The 23,117-nt window shown below is 33.3% G+C and overlaps 1 pseudogene; it reads right to left on the reverse strand.

Annotated features, from left to right (window-relative positions):
- Window positions 1-4,322, reverse strand: part of LOC141499157 (glutaminyl-peptide cyclotransferase-like) — an 88,789-nt pseudogene extending 84,467 nt beyond the window's left edge.
- Window positions 4,323-23,117: the final 18,795 nt, after the last annotated feature.

The raw sequence follows: 23,117 nt of genomic DNA on the forward strand, positions 1-23,117 counted from the left end.
ACATTTTTGTTGCCCTTTGGGCATAATCCCAAATTTCTCTCCTGAAAGACTGGATGCATTCACATCTCCACCAACAATGTATTAGTGTCCCAGATTTCCTGCATCCCTTCCAACATTGATCGTTGTCCTTTCTGGTCATGTTGGCCAGTCTGAGAGGTGTGAGGTGGTATCTGAGAGATGTTTTAATTTACATTTCTCTAATAAATAATGATTTGGAACAATTCTTCATGTGACTATGGATTACTTTGGTTTCCTCAGCTGTAAATTGCCTTTGTATATCCTTTGACCATTTGTCAATTGGAGAATCGCTTGTTTTTCAGAAAATTTGGCTCAATTCTCTGTTTATTTTAAAAACCAGTCCTTTGTCAGAAATACTAGTTGCAAAAATTATTTCCAAATTTACTACATTTCTTTTGATCTTGGTTACAGTGGCTTTGTCTGTGCAAAGGCCTTTTAATTTAATGTAATCAAAATTATCTAGTTTGTTTTTCTTGATGTTCTCCATCTCTTCCTTAGTCATAAACTGCTTTCCTTTCCAGAGATCTGACAGGTAAACTAGTCTTTGATCTTCTAATTTACTTATAATATTAACTTTTATGTCTAAATCCTGTCTCCATTTGGATCTTACCTTGATATAGGGTGTGAGTTTTTGGTTTAATCCAAATTTGTTTCTTTCAACTTCCAATTTTTCCAGCAGTTTTTATCAAAGAGAGAGTTTTTATCCCAATAGCTGGATTCTTTCGGTTTATCAAACAGCATATTGCTATAATCTTTTCTGGCTATTGCACCTAGTCTATTCCACTGATCCACCACTCTATTTCTAAGTCAATAACAGCCAGTTTTGATGACTGATGTTTTATAATATAATTTTAGATCTGATAAGGATAAGCTACCTTCTTTTGCACTTTTTTTATTGAATCCCTAGAAATTCTTGACTCTTTATTTCTCCATATGATTTTACATACAATTTTTTCTAACTCTAAATTATTTTTTTGCAATTTGGATTGATAGTCCACTAAAGAGGTAAATTAGTTTTGGCAAAATTGTCATTTTTATTGTATTAGCTTGGCCTATTCATGAGCAGTTCATGTTTGCCCAATTATTTAAATCTTATTTTCTTTACTTGAGAAGTGCTTTGTAATTGTTTTCAAAATGTTTTTGAGTCTGCCTTGGCCGGTAGACTCCCAGGTATTTTATATTTTCTGATGTTACTTTGAATGGGATTTCACTTTCTAGCTCTTTCTGCTGATTCTTGCTAGTCATATATAGAAATATTAAAGATTTATGAGGGTTTATTTTATATCATGTAACTTTATTCAACTTATGTCTTATTTGTAGTAGTTTTTTAGATGATTTGGGGGGGATTCTCTCAGTAAATAATGTCATCAGCAAAGAGTGAGAGTTTTGTCTCTTCTGTCCCAATTCAAATTCCTTCTATTTCTTTTTCTCCTCTTATTTCTGAAGCTAACATTTCTAATCCAGTATTGAATAATAGTGGTGATAATGAGCATCCTTGTTTCACCCCTGATCTTATTGGGAATTCTTCTAGCTTATGCCACTGCATGTAATGCTTGTTGATAGTTTCAGATAGATACTGCTTATTATTCTAAGGAGCAATACCTAGGTTGTTATTAATTATACTGTTTCCCTAATATTGAACCAACCCTACAATCCAGGGATAAATCCTACTTGATAATAATGTATTATCGTAGTGACAACTTGTAATCATTTTACTAAAATTTTATTTAAGGCTTTTGCATTCATGTTCATCAGGGAAATAATTCTATAATTTTCTTTCTCTGTTTTAACTCTTCCTGGTTTGGTATCAGCACCACATTGGTGTCATAGAAAGAGTTAGGCAGAGTTCCATCTTCCCCGATTTTTCCAAAGAGTTTCTATAGAATTGGAACCAATTGCTCCTTTAATGTTTGATAGAATTCACTTGTGATTACATCTGGCCCTAGAGATACTTTCTTAGGGAGTTCAATAATGGCTTGTTGAATTTCTTTTTTCTGAGATAGCTTATTTAGGTAATTAATTTCCTCTTCATTTAATCTGGGCAATTTACAATTTTGTGAATATTCAACCATTTCATCATTCATCCCCTTCCCATCCCCCTCCTCTTTTCCTCTTTTAATACTTGAAAGGTAAGATAAAATTCTTAATTTAACTGAATTTCTATAAATTAACTTTAAGCCAAGTCTGATGAGAAGAAGATTCAGGTGGTTCTCTCTCTTCCCTTCTTCCCCTATATTGTAGTGTGTCTTTTGAACATCTTAATATAATGTTATTTACCCCCCATTCAATCTCTGCCATACTCCCATATCGATACTGTCCCCCTTTTTAAGGAGGCATTGTTTTTAAGTCATTCTACATGAGTCACAGAAAAGTTATGACTGTCCATTACTTCTGTCTAAGTATGTATTCTCTGTAATAGAATGACAATTATCAAGAGATATTAGAGTTCTTCTCCCAGGTAGGAATATAGCCAGTTTCACCTTATTGGATAGCAGTCTCACAGACGAGTCATGAATGTCCATCACTTCTGTCTAACCATATTCTCTCTAATAGAGTTACAGTTCTCATGAGTTATGAGCATTTCTTCCAAGTGGGGATATAGCCAGTTGCAACTTACTGGATAGAAGTTTTTTTCTTTACCTTTTTTTTTACCTTTTCATGTGTCTATTGAACCTCCTGTTTGTTGTCCAAATCTTCTATTTGACTCTGGTCTTTTCATTAGGAAAGGTTGGAAGTCTCCAAGTTCACTAAATGTCCATCTTTTCCAGTGAAAGAGAAGGTTCAGCTATTTTTTTTTCCTTTCTTGGCTGCAATCCATGCTCCCTTGCTCTTTGCAATATCTCATTTTAGGACCTTCAATGCCTTAATGTTGATACAGCCAGGTCCTGTGTAATCCTTACTGTGGTATTTAAATTGATTCTTTCTTGTTGCTTGCAGGATTTTCTCTTTTATCTGATAGTTCTGGAATTTGGCTACAACAATTCTTAGTGTTTTCATTGTAGGATCTCTTTCCAGAGAGGATCGGTGTATTCTCTCAATAACTATTTTGACCTCTGGTTCCATGATATCAGGCAGTTTTCCATCACAACATCCTGTAATATTAAGTCCAGGCTTTTTTTCCTCTTCAATGTTTTCAGGAATTCCTATAATTCTCAGGTTTCCCCCTCTTAATAGATTCTCAAGGTCACTGGTTTTGCTGATGGGGCATTTCACATTTTCTTCTATTATTTCAATCTTTTGGTTTTGTTTAACAGAATTTAGTTGTCTTATGAATTATGTAGTTTCCACAGATTCCATTATTTTTTTAAGCAAAGAATTTTCTTCATATATCTTTTGTAGCTCCTTTTCCAACTGGTCAATTCTATTTTTGAAGGAGTTTTCCATTTGTCCAAATGTAGTTTTGAGAGAATTAGTTTCTCTTTGCATTTACCCAATTGAGGATCTGAGAGAATTATTTTCATTTTGTATTTGTCCAATTGTGTTTTCCATTTTTTTTGTTTTCATGTTGAGAGATGTTAATTTTCTCTTGCAGCATGTTAATTTTCTCTTCAGTTTCTTTTCCCAACTTTTCCAATTGATTTTAAACACTTTCCTGATTTCTTTAAGGAAGTCTTTCTGGGCTGGTGATGAATTCATATTCTCCTCAGAAGTCCTAGATAACTTTGGGTTAGAACCTACACTTCTAAGTATTTCTCCATGGTTCCCCCTTTTTGCTGGTTTGCTTCATTTTTCTATGATCTTGTGTTGGGGGGCTGGGTCTCAGATGTGTGCTTTTAAAGAGCCTAGAGGCTTTGTTCACTTAGCTTAGCAATTCCAAGGGTCAGCCAGTAGGGGGTGGTGGTTACTTTCTCTGGAGTGATGGAAGCCCTCTCCAAATCCTGGAGAGAGGGAGGAGGGGCTGAGGAAGGGCAGCAGGGTCTGAGTTGAACTTGAAAAATTGACTGGAAACCAATCTCCCTTTCAACTGAGTGAGTTCAGTAGTTGACATCTGTGGCAGAGGGCGTGGGGGGGTGGGGTGGCTACCTTTTCTCCCTGGAAGAATTCTCCAAAAGTATGGAGTTCAGATCCCGCCCCATGCTGGACAATTTCTAGGCATAAAGGCCTCCTTTTACCCTGGCCAAAGACTCCAGGTAAGATGGTTCTCAACCCACATGTGACTAAATTATCTATGGCTAATGACTCTCTCTAAATTATCTGAAGCCAGCACCTTTTACCAACGTTTCTCTGGCTAATGTGGGTCCTCTGGCTTCCCCCATCTGCTGTCCCTGTAGTGACCCTCTGGTCTCCATTCCCAGATCACCCATGATGCCCTGAGACAGACCTTGTTAGTGGGTGCTCTTTTCCTAGATTCTTATTCTTGGTTTTGTCGATAAGAGTTTCTGTTAAGAAGTTTCTTTCAAGTTATTTTTGAGAACACAAAGAGCAATTAACACAGTATCTGTCTTCTTTCTGCCATCTTGGTTGGAAATCCAGAAAGAAACAATTGATTTTTTAAATTTTCTTTTGTTGTTGTTGCCATGGCAATGGGGTTAAGTGACTTGCCCAAGGATACACAGCTAGGTAATTATTATATGTCTGAAGCTGGATTTGAACTCAGATACTCCTGATTCCATGGCTGGTACTCTATCCACTGTGCCAACTAGCTGCCCCAAGAAACAATTTAAATATCAATGATCCACAGTAAGGATTACACAGGACCTTGCTGGATCAACATTAAGGGATCGAAAGACCTGGAATGAGATATTCTGAAGAGCAATGGAACTTGGAATGCAACCAAAAATCCACTATCTGGTAAAACTGAGTTTTCTCTTCCAGGGGAAAAGATGGACATTTAAGAAAATGGGAGACTTCCAATATTTCCTTCTGTAAAGGCTAGAGCTAAATAGAAAATTTGGAGATCATACAGGAGACTCTAGAAACACAAGAAAAGGTTTTAAAAAGGGTAAAGAAAAAAAGTGCCATCCAATAAGATGGAATTGGCTATATCCCTACCTCACAGAAAGATTCTCATAACTCATGTGAATTGTAATTCTATTAGAGAGAATATACGTAGCTAGAAGTGATGGACGCTCATGACTTATCCATATCCTTACCTGGATAAAGACTTTAATAACTCTTGAGAATTGTAACTCTATTAGAGAGAATATACTGAGCCAGAGGTGATGGAAACTCATGATTTTTCCTGTGACTCAGTTAGAAGGATTCAAAAACAATACCTCCTTAAAAGTAAGGAGATTGGGTGGCTAGGTGGCGTAGTGGATAAAGCACCGGCCTTGGAGTCAGGAGTACCTGGGTTCAAATCTGGTCTCAGACACTTAATAATTACCTAGCTGTGTGGCCTTGGGCAAGCCACTTAAGCCCATTTGCCTTGCAAAAACCTAAAAAAAAGTAAGGAGATGGGAGGAATGGAGGTGATTGAATGGGGTAAATCTCATTACATTAAGAGGTACAAAGGACTTATTGGAATACAGGGGATGAAAGGAGGAGGGAGAACTACCTGAATCTTCCTCTCATCAGACTCAGTTTAAAGTTAACATACATACACACAGGGGTGGCTAGGTAACATAGTGGATAAAGCTGGGGCCTTGGAGTCAGTAGTACCTGGGTTCAAATCCAGCCTCAGACACTTAATAATTACCTAGCTGTGTGGCCTTGGGCAAGCCACTTAACCCCATTTGCCTTGCAAAAACCTAAAAAAAAAGAAAAAAACATACATACACACAGTTAAGAAACTTATCTTCCCTTTCAAGTATTAAAAGGGAAAGGGGAGGGGAGAAGAAAATGGGAAATAATAAAAGGAAGGAATGGAAGAAGAAGCAAAGGGAAAGGAGTAAAAAAGGGGGTTGGATATAGAAGGGCAAACACACTGAATGTGGTGGTATTAATAAAATTCTGGGGAATATGAATAAAGTGAAAAAAAGGGGGAAAGTACTAAAAGAGGGAAGATAACATGGAGGGCAATAAAGAGTTAGTAATTATAATTTTGAATGTGAATGGGATGAATTCTCCTTTAAAATGTAAGCAAAGAGCAGAGCAGATTAAAAACCAGAATCCTACAATATGCTGCTTACAAGAAACTCATTTGAAGCAGAGAGATACATAAAGAGTAAAGGTAGAAGGCTGGAGCAAAATATATTTTGCTTCAGCTGAAGTGAAAAAGCAGAGGTTGCAATCCGTATCTCAGCAAAGCAGCTGAAAAAATAGATATAGTTAAAAGAGGTAAGGAAGGTAACTATATATTCCTAAAAGGTACAGTAGACAATAAAGTAATTCCAATCCTAAATATATATGCACTCAATGATATAGCATCCAGATCCTTAGAGGAGATGGTGAAGAAGTTAAAGGTAGACATAGACAGCAAGACTCTACTAGTGGGACACCTCAACCTCCTGCTCTCAAATTTAGATAAATCTGACCATAAAATAAACAAGAATAAAATTAAGGAGGTAAATTGAATGTTAGAAAACTTAGATAGAATTTTGAAGGAAATTGAATGAGGACAGAAAGAAATATGCTTTTTTTCCAGCAGTACATGGCACTTACATGAAAATTGACCATGCACTAGGGCATTAATAATAATCAATTACAGAAAGTCAGAGAAAGTGAATACATCTTTCTTATTCATAATGCAATAAATATTAAATGTGATATTGGGCCAAGGATATACAGACCCCAAACTATTTGGGAGCTAAATAATCTCATTGTAAAGATTGAGTGGATCAAACAGCATATTATAAAAAAGAATTAATTATTTCATAATGAAAAGAATGAAACAACATACCAAAACCTATGGGATACACTCAAGGCAGCTGTCAGGGATATATTACACCTTTAAACGCTTATATGAATAAGTTAGAGAAAGAGGAAGTCAATGAACTAAATATGCAACTAGAAAAAATAGAAAAAGAACAAATTAAAAACACCCAAATAAATACCAAATTAGGTATTCTAAAAATTAGAAGTGAAATTAAAATCAAAAGCAAGAAAACTATTGAACTAATAAATAAAACCAAGAGTTGGTTTTATGAAAAAAATCAATAAAATTGATAAACAACTGGTCATTTTGATTTAAAAAAGAAAGAAGAAAATCAAATTGTTAGTATCATAAATGAAAAATTTATGAAAAACCTCACCACCAATGAGAAGGAAATTAAAGTAATAATTCAGAATGATTTTGCCAAACTCTATGCCAATAACTTTGATAATATAAGTGAATTGGATGAGTGTGCACAGAAATTAAACACCTAAATAATCCAGTCTCAGAAAAAAGAAATTCAAGAAGCCATTATTGAACTCCCTAAGAAAAAAATCTCCAGGGCCAGATGAATTCACAAGTGAATTCTATCAAACTTTTAAGGAACAATTGGTTCAATTCTATATAAATTAATTGGAATAATAGGTAAATCTGGAACTCTGGCTAATTCTTTTTATGACACCAATATGGTGCTGATACTTAAAGCAGGATGAGTTAAAACACACAAAAAATTATATACCTATCTATCTCCCTGGTGAATATAGATGCAATAATCTTAAATGAAATCTTAGCCAATCGATTACAACAAGTTATAACTAGGATAAAACATTATGACCAAGTTGTATTTATCCCAGGAATACAGGGTTCTTTCAATATTAGGAAAACTGTTAGTATAATTAATTATATTAATAATAATAATAAATCATAGGATTTAGATGCTTTAAAAGGTTTTGAAAAAATACAGCACCAATTCCTACTAAAAAAAATGAGAAAGTGTAGGAAGAAATGGATTGTTCCTTAGAATAATAAGTAGTATATATTTGAAACCTTCAACAAGCATTACATAAAATACAGATAGCCTAGGGGCATTCTCATTAACACCACTACTATTCAATATTGCATTAGAAATATTAGTTTCAGCAATAAGAGAAGAAATACAAATTGAAGAAATTAGAATTGGGAAGAATGAGACAAACTATCAATCTCTGCAGATGACATAATGATATAGATAGAGAATCCCAACAAATCATCAAAAAACTACTAGAAACAATTATTAACTTTAGCAAAGTCACAGGATATAAAATACATCCTCATATGTCCTCAACAATTCTTTATATGACTAGCAAGATGCAGCAGAAGGAAATAGAAAGAGAAATCCCATTCAAAGTAACCTCACACAATACAAAATACCTGGGAGTCTACCTGTCAAAGTAGACTCAAAAAATTTTTGGAAATATTCCCAAAGTGCTTCTCACACAATAAAATCCGATTTAAATAACTAGGCAACTGCTAATGGATAGGCCGAGCTAATACAATAAAAATGACAATTCTACCAAAAGTCAACTATTTGTTTAGTGCCCTACCATGATATGATATCCCAAGCCTTACGAGCCATTAAAGTAGTTGCTTCTAAGTCCTGTGTGATCCTGACTGCAGCTCCATGATATTTGAATTGTGTCCTTCTTGCTTGAATTGTGTCCTTCTCTTTGAGTTGGGAGTTCTGAAACTTGGCTATAATATTCCAGGGTTTTTTTTTTGCATCTCTTTCAGTGGATTCTCTCAATTTCTATTTTGCCCTCTGCTTCCAGGATATCTGGGAAAATTTTCTGTAATAATTCCTTTAAAATGAGGTCAAGGCTCTTTTCCTAATCATGACATTAAAGAATCCCAATAATTTTCAAATTATCTTTCCTGAATTTTTTTCCAGATCAGTTGTTTTTTAATGAGAATTTCACACTTTCTTCTAATTTTTCATTCTTTTGGTGTTGAAGTATTATATCTTGGTTTCTCATAAAGTCATTAGCTTCCTTTGGCTCCATTCTATATCTGAAGTTTTTTTTTTTTTTTTTTTCCTCAAAGAGCTTTCTTATCTCTTTTTTCCATCTGGCTAATTCTGCTAATTCTTCTACTCAAAAACTTTTTGAACTACTTTATCCATTTGACCTATGCTGATTTTTAACATGTTATTTTCTTCAGCACTTTTTTTGATATCCTTGACAAAGCTGCTGACTTATTTTTCATGTTTTTCCCTGTATCTCTCTCATTTCTTTTCCCAATTTTTTTCTATCTCCCTTGAGTTTCAAAATATTTTTTTGGCTCTGTCATAGCCTGAGCCCAATTTCTGTTTTTCTTGGAGTCTTTAGATGCAGGAGCTTGTACTTCCTAATCTTCAGATTGGGTATTTTGGTCCTTCTTGGGATCACAGACAATGCATTTCTCAATGATGTTCCTCTTTTGTCTCTATTTACTCATTTCTCCATCCCGTGCCTGGTTTGGGGGTGCTTCCTGAGTTTTTGAGTATTATTGCGACACCCCCCACAATGATCTCAGTTTGTGAAGCTCTGACTTCCCTCCTGATCTGTGAATGTCCACAAGTGCACCCCTGCCATGGGACAGAGGTAGGGGGGCATTTTTTGAGAGGACTAGACTGCCAGGATTTGATGATGGTCAGACCCCCCCCCCCCCCGCGAGTCCTGTTTCAGGTACAGACAAAAGACCTCTGAAGTCTCTCTCCATTCCTCTAATTTTGGTGGACTGAGTACTCAAGGCTCAGTTCCCTGGAGCTCCTGCTTACTGGCTGTGCTCCTGTTGCTTCAGTTTCATGGATCTGGGCTTCTTTGAGGCCTCTGCAGCTTAGATTGTGCTGCTGAACTGACCACACTGACTGCAGCAACTACCCTGACAGCCTGAGCTTCATTTGCTTGCTACTTCTGGCAGAAATCCCCTCCACTTATCCTATAATTTGTTCCCCATGCCCCCTGGGGTGTAGGTCAGGAAAATGTCCTCAATACCATGAGCCAGGGCTCCCAGGCATCTTTGGATTGCCTCCAGGAGGCTGAAGCTTCTTCACTCTGGCAAGCCACCACTCTAACCCCGTGGAGCAGAGGCTTTCCACTATTTTCCATGTTACCTTGGTAGGGGGAATTGCTTCACTGGATTTTTTCTGTGGGTTCTGTTACTCGAAAATTTAGTTAGTCATAATTTTCAGTTTTTTGAAATATTATGGAGAGAGCACCTAGAAGAGGTTCTTCTCCTTTCTTCATCTTGGCTCCACCCCCATCTTTATTTACATTTTGCAAGGTGCTGGGATTGGGTGGCTTGTCAACAACAAAGGGACCAGATGCTTGCTGGGTTTCTGGGGTGGTATGTGGGCTTGGGGGCCTCTTGGCTCTAGGGTGAGTGCTTTCTCAACTATGTCTCACTCAGATGCCCTACAGCACATTTTGAAGAGGGATGGGGTGAAGGGAGAGAGAAAATACAGAATATGGTAGTGGAAAGGAGGGAGTTACAATTAGTGGTGGCAACTGTGGAAAAGTATGAAGGTGGCTTCTGTGATGGACTTATGATGAAGAATGTGATCCCCCTGAGACAGAGCTGATGGTATCAGATCATAGACTGAAACACATTTTTTTTCTCTTTATTTTACTTCATTTCTCATGAGGTTCTATATTTTTGTTGGGGATGGGGTATTATTTTTGCTCTTAAAGAAGAATATTTGGGCAGCTAGGTGGCATAGTGTATAAAGCACAGACCCTGGCATCAGGAGTACCTGGGTTCAAATCCAGTCTCAGACACTTAATAATTACCTAGCTGTGTGGCCTTGGGCAAGCCACTTAACCCCATTTGCCTTACAAAAAAAATAAAGAATATTTTATCAATCAATAAGCAAATGTGGATTTTCAACAGAGACCAAAGACTACTACATATAAAAAATAAAAATGTTTTTGCACAGAAAAAAACACTGTAGAAAAGATAAAAAAATGTACTAAATTTGGAGACAATTTTTACAACTACTATTTCTGCCAAAGGACTCATTTCTAAAATATACAGAGAACTGTGTAAAATAAAAAAAAATGCCATTTCTCAATTGACAAATAGTCAAAGTATATGAAAAGGCTATTTACAAATGAGGAAATCAAAGTAATCCATAAACATATGAAAAATTGCTCTAAATCACTACTTATTAGAAAAATACAAATTAAAACATCTCTGAATTACCACCTCACACCTCTCAGACTGGCCAATATGACCAGAAAGGAAAATGGTCAATGTTGAAAATGATGTAGGAAATTTGGGACACTAATACATTTTTGGTGGAACTGTGACCTCAACCAACATTTCTGGAGAGCAATTTGGAATGATGCCCAAAGGGCAACAAAAATGTTCATACCCTTTGATCCAGCAATACCTCTCCTGAGTCTCTACCCTGAAGAGATTATGAGAAAGTGTAAAAACATCACCTGTACAAAAATATTCATAGCAGCCCTGTTTGTGGTGGCAACGAATTGGTAATGAAGTGAATGTTCTTCACTTGTGGAATGGCTTAACAAACTGTGGTATATGTATTTGATGGAACACTATTGTTCTATTAGAAACCAGGAGGGATGGAAATTCAGAGAAGCCTGGAAGGATCTGTATGAACTGATGCTGAGCGATATGAACAGAACCAGAACAACATTGTATACCCTAACAGCAACACTGGCATGATGTTCAACAAGCAGGCACAATTATAAGGTTCCTGTGATGGAGAATACCATCTGTATCCAGAGAAAAAATTGTGGTATTTGAATGAAGAACAAAGACTATTACCATTAATTAAAAAAAAAGCAAAACCATTATCATTTTATGCAATTTTGCTATCTCTTATACTTTATTTTTATTCCTTAAGGTTACGATTTCTCTTTCATCATATTCAACTTAGATCAATGCACACCATGGAAACAATGTAAAGACTAACAGACTTACTTCTGTGGGGGTTGGGGAAAAGGAAGTAAGATTAGGGCAAAAATTATAAAATTCAAAATGAATAAAATCTTTCTTTTATTTAAAAAAAACTTAAGGTTACCACTCTGCCTAAAAAAGATTCTATTAGGACTTGAATGGTCGCAAAGTGTTGGTAGGCATTTAAATTTTGGTTCCCGCAAAAGAGTTGTTACAATCTGTGTGTGCATGTGTGTGTGTGTGTTCATGTGCATATGCATGTGTGTGCATGTGTTCATGTGTGTGTGTGTGTGTGTGTTCTAGACTTCTATGGTTCCAATGCATAGAGCACTGACCATAGAGTCAGAAGGACCTGAGTTTAAATCCAGCATCAGAGATTTAATAATTACCTAGCTGTGTGAACTTGGGCAAGTCACTTAACCCCACTAATGGTCTTGCAAAAAGCAAAGAAAAAAGAAGTTAATAAAAAGAAACCTCTATTTTTTCTAACCCTTTTCTAACCCTTAATTAAATTTTATAGGCCTCTTGAATATCCATCTAACCTAGATTAAGAACCATTGTCTTAGGGATATCATTTTATTTGGCAATTCTTATATTTTATTATCATTATATCCTACCTTCTTTCAACTTCCCCTCCCCTTATTTCAACAAGACACAAATGATTATTTAACTGTCATGGACTTTTCAATTATACTTAGAGAAAAAACACACATTTATTTCTATTGTACAGGTGGTACAATTTTATAGGATTTTTATTTTTAGTCCAAATGAGGGGTAGCAATGATTCCAAGTTTCACAAATGTACCAAAGCAGATAATAATGTGTGTTTAACCAAACAGAAGAATTTAAATAAAGAAAATCTTAAAATATACTCCATTTTAATTGTTGGCATTTTCAAAATCATTGCTGATTATAGATGCATTAAGCTTACAGGGCTTCCAAGTAACACCTTTCAGAGAAACAGTTTAACCCGAGGTTTTCAGAAATTTAGATATGATTGATCTCTTGTACTTTATGACTTACCTTTAAGCCCATAGTATGGAAAATTGAAAAATGCTGATGGTAGTAGACCTCTTACAGTTTCAGGTTTCAGAAATCAAATGAGCTGAACCAGGAGATATTTTCATCTATTAACATTTAAAGTTATTTGGATGAGCTGAAGTACACATGTTAAAAATATTAGCAGATTCCTTCTCTCTCATTACCCTCATTTGCCTCCCTCCGAAAAAAGAAAACATTTAGGTCTCCCATTACTTTTCCTCTATAGGATGTGGATCTTTTTCTCATAATTAGTCAAATCTGAACAAAGTAATTCCACATTGTTATGCTTATCCAAATTAAAGATTTCTCAAATATTTAGGTACTACCTCATTTTTATATAATATCTAAGTTAATTAGGGAAAGCATATATTAAAATAGAAACACCCTCAATTTAAAGTTAAGAACCCTGTGTTATAATTCTGTCTTTTTTCATTTACTACCCTACCTTTATGACCCTAAAAAGTTGTTTAGCTTTACTGAGTTGATCTCTAACATGGGGACTATTGATGCTTTGTTCCAAAAAAAAAGAATATTATAAACATCAAAAAGATATATAGTAAGTGTTATTTTTAGTAATGTTTTCTTCAATGGAAAAACATTTATATTGTACATGAAATCATTCAGGAAAATAAAATAACAATTTATAAATTTTCATAAATAATACTACATAAAGTGATAGAAGATGCTTATAAGTTTAGAAACACATATAATAGTAATGAACTTTTATGTAGGATACGTTTTGGGAGTCTGTCAAAAATTGACCTGGTTGATTACTTGATTGATAATATTTCTTCAGTGAAATCTAAAGAATAACAAAATATAGTGAATTTTAGAGAATTGGATGTTATCTAATAAATTTATAGGTGATGAAATCATTCTACTGAGATGGAATGATTTAAACTCATAAAATCAAGACAAACATATAGCTTCCCTGATTTTTTTCCTCTCTAAGAAACTTTATACTAATCTGCATTTTATCTTTCTGGGACCATAAAATCTAAGAACTTCAGAGTTGAAGGGATATCAGGTGTCATCAGCAACCAATGCTTAACCAAGAATAGTTTCTACAATATTTTCAACAAAGGATCACTCAAACATTGATTGGGGAAAACCCTAATCAGGAAAGCTTACATCCCTCTTGAGAAATCTCATTGTGCTTTGGATAACTCTCATATATTTTTCTTTACATAGATTTTAACTTTGCTTTGCTTTATGTTCTTCTCATTACTTTGGGATCAAGAGTTTTCTTATCTCTACAAATATTTAGTCCTTTAAATACATGAAAACATTTCATTTCATCTTTAATTATTTTTCACATTAAAGGTTTTCTGTCCTTTCAATCCATGATTATGTTGCACATTCTTGGGACCTGCCACCATTAAGAGCATGATCTTTCCAACCACCTTCATCTGCTTATACCTTTTCTAAAATGTAATTCCCAAAGAATAACAAAGCATCCCAGATGTCAAGGACAGTTTCACCATCAACTCCTGTATTTTGGGCACCAAACACCTTTTTGAAATTTGATAGCATTTTTGGATTCACATTGAACTTTCAGTCAACCATCATCTCTGTACTTTCAAAAAGAGTTAGATAACTATGACTTCATCCTTCATATTATTATTGGTGAAGTCATTTTTTAAATTTTAATTTAAGACTCTACATTTATTTCTATAAAGTTTCATTTTATTAGATTTGGCATGAAATTTAAGCGTATTTGAAGTCTTTTGGTACTGTTATTTAATGATCAAGACATTAGCCACTTCTCCCAGTTTATTGTCATTGGAAAATTTTATATATAGTTATATATATATATATATATGTATATATATGCGTGCATTAAATATAAATCATTAGTTTAAAAAATTTTTTGAACAACTCATTGGAGAAATTTTTTGGACACTTCATTAGTGAACTTCCTGAACTAGATAACAGTCAGTAATGCCTAATCTTTGAATATAGTCATGCATTTAGTTTTTTCAATTCATTTACTAATATTATTATTATTATTATTACCAGAATAATTATAGAATTTTATTATTGAAAGAGATTTCAGAAATATGTTAGTCATTCTTAACAAGAATTGATTCTGTATTATATTTAAGAACCTGTCATCTATCTAATAAAGATGCATCTAACTATCTAACATGGTAAATCATGATTCTGTTGCTTTAATTGTTAAGGAAGGTTTTTTTTGTTTGTTTTTTAACAAAGTCATTTTGCAGCTTTCACTCATATTTCAATCAATTTTCATAATCCTATATGAGTGACTTTGTATTCCTTGATTTCAGTAAAGCATTAAATACATTCTAGTTTCCTTTGTTCTTCTAGATTAATGTATTTGATACTGTCCAAAATGGAACAGGATCATTTTTTGGCATTATCTATTACTAAGTGACATAGGCTGTCAGGTGGCACAGTAAATAGAATGTTGGGATTGAAGTCTGGAATACCTTAGTTCAAATTCAGATTTAGATGCTTATTCACTGTGTAAACCTGAGCAAGTCATTTAACTCAATTTACCACAGTTTACCTATCTGAAAAAAATGAACTGATGAAGGATATGATGTGCTGCAAATGTATCTTTGCCTAGAAAATTCCAAATGGGATCATAAGAATCAGACACAACTAAAATTACTGAACAACAAAATTCTAAGTGATATGGCAAATAAATCACTGAAACTCAAGTTAAGAAAAACTGTATTTGAATACTGACTCAGATATTTATTATTTGAAAGAAAATTTAAAAAAATTAAATATTTACTGTATGTCAAGAACCATACTCATTGTTTAGAATGCCTACACAAGAGAAAAATATCGTCCCTGCCTAAAGGAGCTTACATTCTAATGGAAAAGACAATAAATTAAAGGCAGTTGAAAGAAGATGACATGGGAGTTATTTTGAACTAGTGTATTATGGACAAGTCTGGAGTGCAGTCTAGTTAAGAATGAAGACATGGTTGACCTGGATATCCTACTTAACTGAAGGTTCTGAGATAAACCATCCAATCAGAATTAACTCTAGGCAAGACAGTTAACCTTTGTGAACCTATTACAAAATTGAGGCAGTGCATATCTTATAAGATTGTTGAGAGGATCAATTGAAGAAAAACACTTATAAATGTTAGTAATTATATTAATTTCTGTGCTTAAAGAATACTGTTGAACATTCTAAATATTAATAAACTATTATGTTAATAAAAATAGTTTCAAAGAAATTAAAGTTACATTAAAAGTTTTCTTAGTTACATTAAAAGTGGATTTTTTCTTCCTGAACACTCAAAAGAATAATATATTAATATTAAATTATTCATATTGTGGTATGAAAATATGAATATCTTTATATGCAGGGAGACCTATGTATACTATATGCATTTGCATATTTTTTTTAGTTTTTGCAAGGCAATGGGGTTAAGTGACTTGCCTAAGGCCATACAGCTAGGTAATTATTAAATGTCTGAGGCCGGATTTGAACTCAGGTACTCTTGACTCCAGGGCCAGTGCTCTATCCACTGTGCTGTCCCTGAATATTTTTATATTAGTCAAAATGTCGTTAAGATGCAGTGCCTCATAATAATTAATACTATTGAGATAAAAAATAAAATATAACAATATGTTATAAGAAACATAATTTAAAAGGTTAAAAAATATCTGGGGACAGCTAGGTGGTGCAGTGGATAGGGCACCAGTCCTGTAATCAGGAGGAACTGAATTCAAATTCAGAAAGTCACTTAGTCCCATTGCCTTGCAAAAACTAAAATAACAAAACAAACAAAAAACCCTTTATAATCAAATATAGAAAAGCAGAAATAGTAAATGAGTCATAATATAATCAACATTAATTAAACATGCCTATGAAAACCCAGATTGAAATTAATTGCTTACTAATAACTTAATCTTAAAGATTGAATGGGTTAAAAATTGAATCATGGAAGCAATAAATAATATTATTAAAGAGATTAATAATAAAAACTATATAGTTATAAAGAATCCATGGGATATTGCAAAAGAAGTAATCAGAGTCAAAGGAAAATTGATAACTTAAATTTCTTACATCAAAAAATATAGAAAGATTAGATTATTGGATTGGGTACATAATTTAAAAATGGAAAAAAATGAATTTAAAATATCCAATTAAACACAAATTAGAAATTTTAAAAATTATAGGCAAGATTAATACAACGGAATAAAAAATTTGAATTAAAAATAAACCTAAGGATTGGTTTGTAAAAACAAAATGCTTGAGAGATTGATTAATATGATTTTTAAAATTGAGAAAACAATGCTATTAATATCAAAAATGAAAATTATAACTTATCACTAATGAAGATGAAATCAAGTAGTTATTGGAAGTTACATTACCCAATTATTTGCCAATAATTTTTAATAATTTAAGAGAAATATAAGAATACTTAGAATAAATAAACTACACAGATTAACAAAAAATGAGAGAAAATATCCAAATAATCTTATTTTGAAAAAAAAATTGAACAGGACATAAAAGAGCTTCTGTAGGAAATAAAAAGCTTCAAGATCAGAAGAATGTGTAAGTTAATTATGCCAAACACTTAAAGATCATATAATTACAATAGTGATAAAGTATTTGGATGATAGGGAAAGAATCTCATCAAACCTCTTTTATGAATCAAATTTTGTGCTCATACTGGAACCTGGAAGAGCAAAAATAGAGAAAGAAAATTATAGAGCAATTTCACTAATGAAAATGGATGCAACAACCCTAAAGAAAAGACTAACTAGGAGAATTCAACAATATACCACAAAAATACACTGTGTGACCAGGTGGAATTTATACTAAGAATAGTTTTATGTAAGGAAAACTATAAGCATAATTGATTATATCAATAAGTAAATAAAATCAATAGATTAATTTTTTAAAATTAAAATTAATACTCCTTCCCATTAAAAAAAATTTAAAGCCATGTAAAAATGGATTTTTTCCCCTAAAATGATGAGAAACCTTACCTACAATCATAAGCTTTATTTTTGCTGGAGAAAATTAAATAAGTTCAGCAGTGAATCAAGGATGACAGTTATCATCAATATTATTTAATTTTGTATAAGAAACACTAGCAATAGCAATAAGAGAAAAAAAATAAAATGAATTAACATAACTTGAAACCACTTCAATTTCATGGAAATATACCTGCCAAGACAAATCCAGGAACAACATTAATATAATTATATACACATAAAGTCAGATTTAAATAATTGGAGAAATTGGAGAGATTAATTGCTTATGTACAGACAGAGCCAGTATAATACAAATAACAATTCTAGCTGAACTAATTTACTTATTCAACTCCATCCTAATTAATTTACAAGCAAACAAACAAGTAAACAAACTAGTTTACTGAGTTGGAAAAATTAAGAAAATTCATTTGGAAAGAATAAAGGTCAAAAAATTTAATTGGAGAAAAAAATAAAATAAGGCAGTTTAACAGTGCCAAATCTTAAACTGTATTATTCAATGTTTATTTTCAAAACTATCTGGAAATGACTAAAAATTAGAAAGGTACACCAGTGGAATAGAGTAAACATAAACATATAATAAATTATTATAATAACTATGTGCTTGATAAATGTAAAGATTTGTCCTTAGGAATAAGAATTTTTTATTTGGTAAAAAAAAAAATTGGTGGGAAAACTGGAAAGCAATATGGCAGATTAATAGTTTAAACCTTTACCTAGATAATCTCTATGAATATATGACTGAGACATAGAGGCAGATATCATAAGTAAAGAAGAAGAACTTGGAAAATATTACCTATCAGCTTTATGGATAGGAAAAGAATTTGTGAATAAACAAATGATAGTACTTTGAGATGTAAAGTGAATAATTTTTATGACATTAAATTAAAATTAAACCAAATATATAGCCAAGATTAAAAGGAAAGTCAGAAATAAGGGAGAGGATTGTTTTCTTTATAGACAATTTCTAAGATATAGGTCTCATATCTTAAATATATAGAGAACTTTGCCAAATTTATAACAATGAGATATTCCCCGATGTATAAATGCTCAAAGTATATAATAGGTAGTTTTGGGATGAAGAAAACAAAGCTCTATATAATATTGGAAAAATCTTTTAAATCATTATTGATTACAGCAATTTGAACCATCATCTCACACTGATAAAATTGGTTAAAATGACAGAAGAGGAACTAAACAACATCGCAAGGGATGTGGAAGAATTGAGAAACTAATAGACATTTGATGGGACTGCAAACTTATTCAACCATTTTGTTTTTTGTTTTTGTTTTTGAATGTTATATTTTATTTTTTCCAATTAGATACAAAAAATAGTTTTAAAATACCTCTTTTTGTAAGACTTTAATTTCTACTTTTTTCTACCTCCCTCACTTCACTCCTCCTTCCCTATGGCAGCAAGTAAACAATCATGCTTAACATATTTCCATATTATTCATGTAGTAATAGAAGAAATAAAACTAAAGGGTGAAAAAATATGAGAAAGAAAAAAAATAAAATAAGTTTTAAAAAATGAAAGTAGTATGCTTTGCTCTGTATTTAGACTCCATTGTTTTTCTCTGTATATGGATAGTATTTTCATCATAAGTCTTTTAAAACTGTCCTTGATCTGGGGCAACTAGGTGGGTAGCACAGTGGATAGAGCACTGGCCCTGGTGTCAGAAGGATATGAGTTTCAAATCTAGTCTAAATCACTTGATACTTACTAGCTGTGTGACCTTGAGCAAGTTACTCAGCTCCATTGCCTCACAAAAACAAACAAACAAACAAAAAAAGGAATTATCCTTGATCACTAAACTGCTGAGAGGAGCTAAATTCATCATAGTTGACCATTTCATAATGTTTCTGTTAATGTGTACAATGTTCTCCTGTTTCTGCTCTCTTCACTTAGTTTCCATTCATGCAAGTCTTTCTAGGTTTTACTGAAGTCTACCCACTCATGATTTCTTACAGAATAATAGTATTCCATCACATCTATATACAAAATTTGTTCAGTCATTCCCAATTTATAGATATCCCCCTCAATGTCCTATTCTTTGCTATTATAAACATTTTTGTACATGTGGATCATCATGTCTTTTTCATCATCTCTTTGGGATACAAACTTATCAGCAGTATTGCTGACTCAAAGGGTATACATAGTTTGAAAGTCCTTTGGGCATAGCTCCAGATTGCTTCTGGAGAGCAATCTGGAGTTATGCCCAAAAGAATATCAAATTGTGTATATATCCTTTGACTTATCAATACCGCTATAATATGATCAATGGAAAAAGTAAAAGAACCTATAAGTTACAAGATAGAAATTGAGGTGGTACTTATCAATTGGGAAATAACTAAACAAGATTGGGCATACAATTTTGACTGTGCTATAAGAAATGAGGAACAGGGTGATTTTAGAAAAAAATATCAAAGTCTTCCTTGAAATAATGAAGACTGAAATGAATAAAAACAAAAGAACAATGGTTGTACTAATAGGAATATTATAAAGGATAACTGAATGATTCTAAGTATTATAATTATTCAAAACAGTTACAAAAAGGATCTATGATGGATAAGTCTGTCCACCATCATTGAAAGAATTGATAAATATATACATAATATGAGTTTATAAATAAATATACATATATGTGAAATGGTGGAATTTTTCATGCAAGATGAAAAGGGAAGGACACAGTTTGGTACTTAAAAAATAAAAAAATAAATTAAAATTTTAAAAATAATGCTATTAGGAAAAATTTACCAATCTATATAATAACTCATTTTAGACTAAATAACTCATTTTACATTTTCTTAAGGTTTACAAAGTACTCCCTATTTACTTGTCTCATTGAATCATTATTCAATACTTAGAAGAATAAATTTTCTAAATGTATTTTTTAAAATTATGTCAATTACTGTGTAATTTTACAAGTTGTAAGGCTACATTCATATACATCCCCTCATGAAATCATGTTGGAAGACGGTTTTGATTTCTTCTGATTGATCCCATAAGTCAGAAAAAAACAATAATATACAAAAATTACATAGCACTAGTTTGGCTAGTTTGTTAAGAAAATTTCAAAATGAAATCGGCCACTTGTGAAGTTTATAGGTACCCATCCCCTTACTTAGTAGGTATCTTCAAGCAATGACTAGAGAACATTTAGGTATGCTGTAGAGAACATTCTTGTTCAAATATTAATTTGATTTGAAGCCCTCTGAAGTCCCTTCAAATTCTGAGATTCTCTAATTAAATATAGACAGAATAGAGAGTTAAAGGAAAGAAAAGGGAATAAACAATTAATTTTAACCAGCCAGAGCTAGTAATCATTGTGATTTTTTTAGGAAAATTCTTTAACTATTAAAAGAAACCTTAACAGTATTAAACATTAGTTTCATTACCCCTTGAGGCTGACATAGGAAGAGAAATGGTCACTTTCCTCCTCCCTTCTCTCCCTCTTTTTCAAATGATGCCAATAACAATGGTGTAAATTAAAAAGAGGAAGCAAGTGAATTGGATCACTGTCAAAAAAGCCCTGCTGGGATTCACAAAAGCACAAGAGGAGGCCAAAAAAGGAAAAATTGAATCCAAATGCCAAAAAAAAAATTACATCTGTAAATAAGGACTTTAAGAAGGGTAATACACAGATGGTGGAAAAGGAGAGCAGTGACCTGTACCAGGGACAAGTGATAGTTTACTAATTTGCTGCAGGTGTCAAGGGAAATAAATTTGAAACTTTGGTCTGTCTGTTACCCCACTATTAAATGATTGTGTAAGTTCAGTGCTTTGACGACCAGCTCCTCTAGCCCCAAGTACCCCTTCAAGTTCCTGAAGACCTCCCACAGAAGTTTCCAATAGCCCATCTGGATCCTTTAGAGTATGTAGTATTCTTCTCCAGAGACCCATGATGCAAATATAGAAATTTCATTGCCCATGACCTTCATTTGAGTATGTTATCAACATGAAAAATGCAGACAAATGAGATTTTAGCCTTTATCCTGAAGCAGCTGCAGTTTTCAGTACAGTATTCTGAAATAAGACTACAAAAATACCAGAAGTTTTGTTAGGGCAAAAGGGCAGGGCAGAATGGGGACAACCTGCTACACCAATTCCATGAAAAAGGCCAATATATGAAATCTGAGTTGTGACAATGATTGATTATTCCTTTAAACCTCTTGTAGAGGTGAGTGTTTTGTAATCAAATGGGCAGAGCTCTTGCCATGGGAGGTATATAGAATATAAGAAGGAAAAAAAAAAACACTGGATCTGGGGTCAGAGGACTTGGCTTGAATTTTACTAATGTAAATTCCTGTATATCCTGACCCTCATACTTCTCACCTGAAAAACAGTGGGGGTTGGGGTAAATGACAGCAAAAGTCTCTTCCATACTTCCATGACTTTGACAACAGACTTCTTATGTAAGTTTTAATCTAAAAAGTATACACTCTGTTGCATCAAATAAAAACCAAATCCTTAAGTCTATCTGACATATTTGTTATTAATGAAATTGTAGTTATGTGTTTACTGATATAATATTTGAATATTCCTTAGATTCTTGAGTTGCAAGAGTCACTTTGAGAAAAAATTTTATAACATGCCAAGCTATAAACTGCTGACAAGGGTCAGGTCTCTTTTGCATCAAAAGTAAAAAGATGGGGTTGATACTTTTGGAGGTTTAGGATAGCAATCACTTTGCTTGCAAGTGATGTTGGTGTGTGACAATGTTATTCTATTTCAGTTTCTCACTCTTGTATTGCAATAGACACATGGAATTCAGAATTTTTTAATGAAGTTTGGTGAACAGGAAGCTGCTACCAAAGTAGGGCAGCTAGTTGGCACAGTGGATAAAGCATGACCTTTGGAGTCAGGAAGATGGAAATCTGAATCCATCTCATACACTCACTACTTACTAGCTGTGTGATCTTAGGCAAGTCACGTAACCCTGATTGCCCGGCATTCAGGGTTATCTCCAGTCATCCTGATTCATATCTGGCCACTGAACCCAGATGGCTCTGGAGGCAAAACTGAGGCTCATGATTTTGCACCATTCCTCCTCACTCAAATCTATTTTACATGTTTGTCATAGCCTCACCTCTCTGATTTCATGGTCTTTTTTGGGAATGAAAGGAAAACATCAGCTAACAAGTTGCTCTTTGCCTGGATAGAATACTACAATTACTACACCATCACATGGTGAATTGAGAAGGTATGGTAAGGAACAACAACATGTAATTGTGACTTAGAAGAATTTCTTCCTAAATTAATTTTAATAAAACAGATAATTTTAGAGGTTCCATGGACACATGAAATAAATCAGGATTTTGTCATATTAAGCTTTTGTGTTTTATGATGGTGCATTGCTATACATAGAGCCCT

The sequence above is a fragment of the Macrotis lagotis genome, chromosome X (assembly GCF_037893015.1).
Source record: "Macrotis lagotis isolate mMagLag1 chromosome X, bilby.v1.9.chrom.fasta, whole genome shotgun sequence".
Taxonomy (NCBI): Eukaryota; Metazoa; Chordata; class Mammalia; order Peramelemorphia; family Peramelidae; genus Macrotis; species Macrotis lagotis.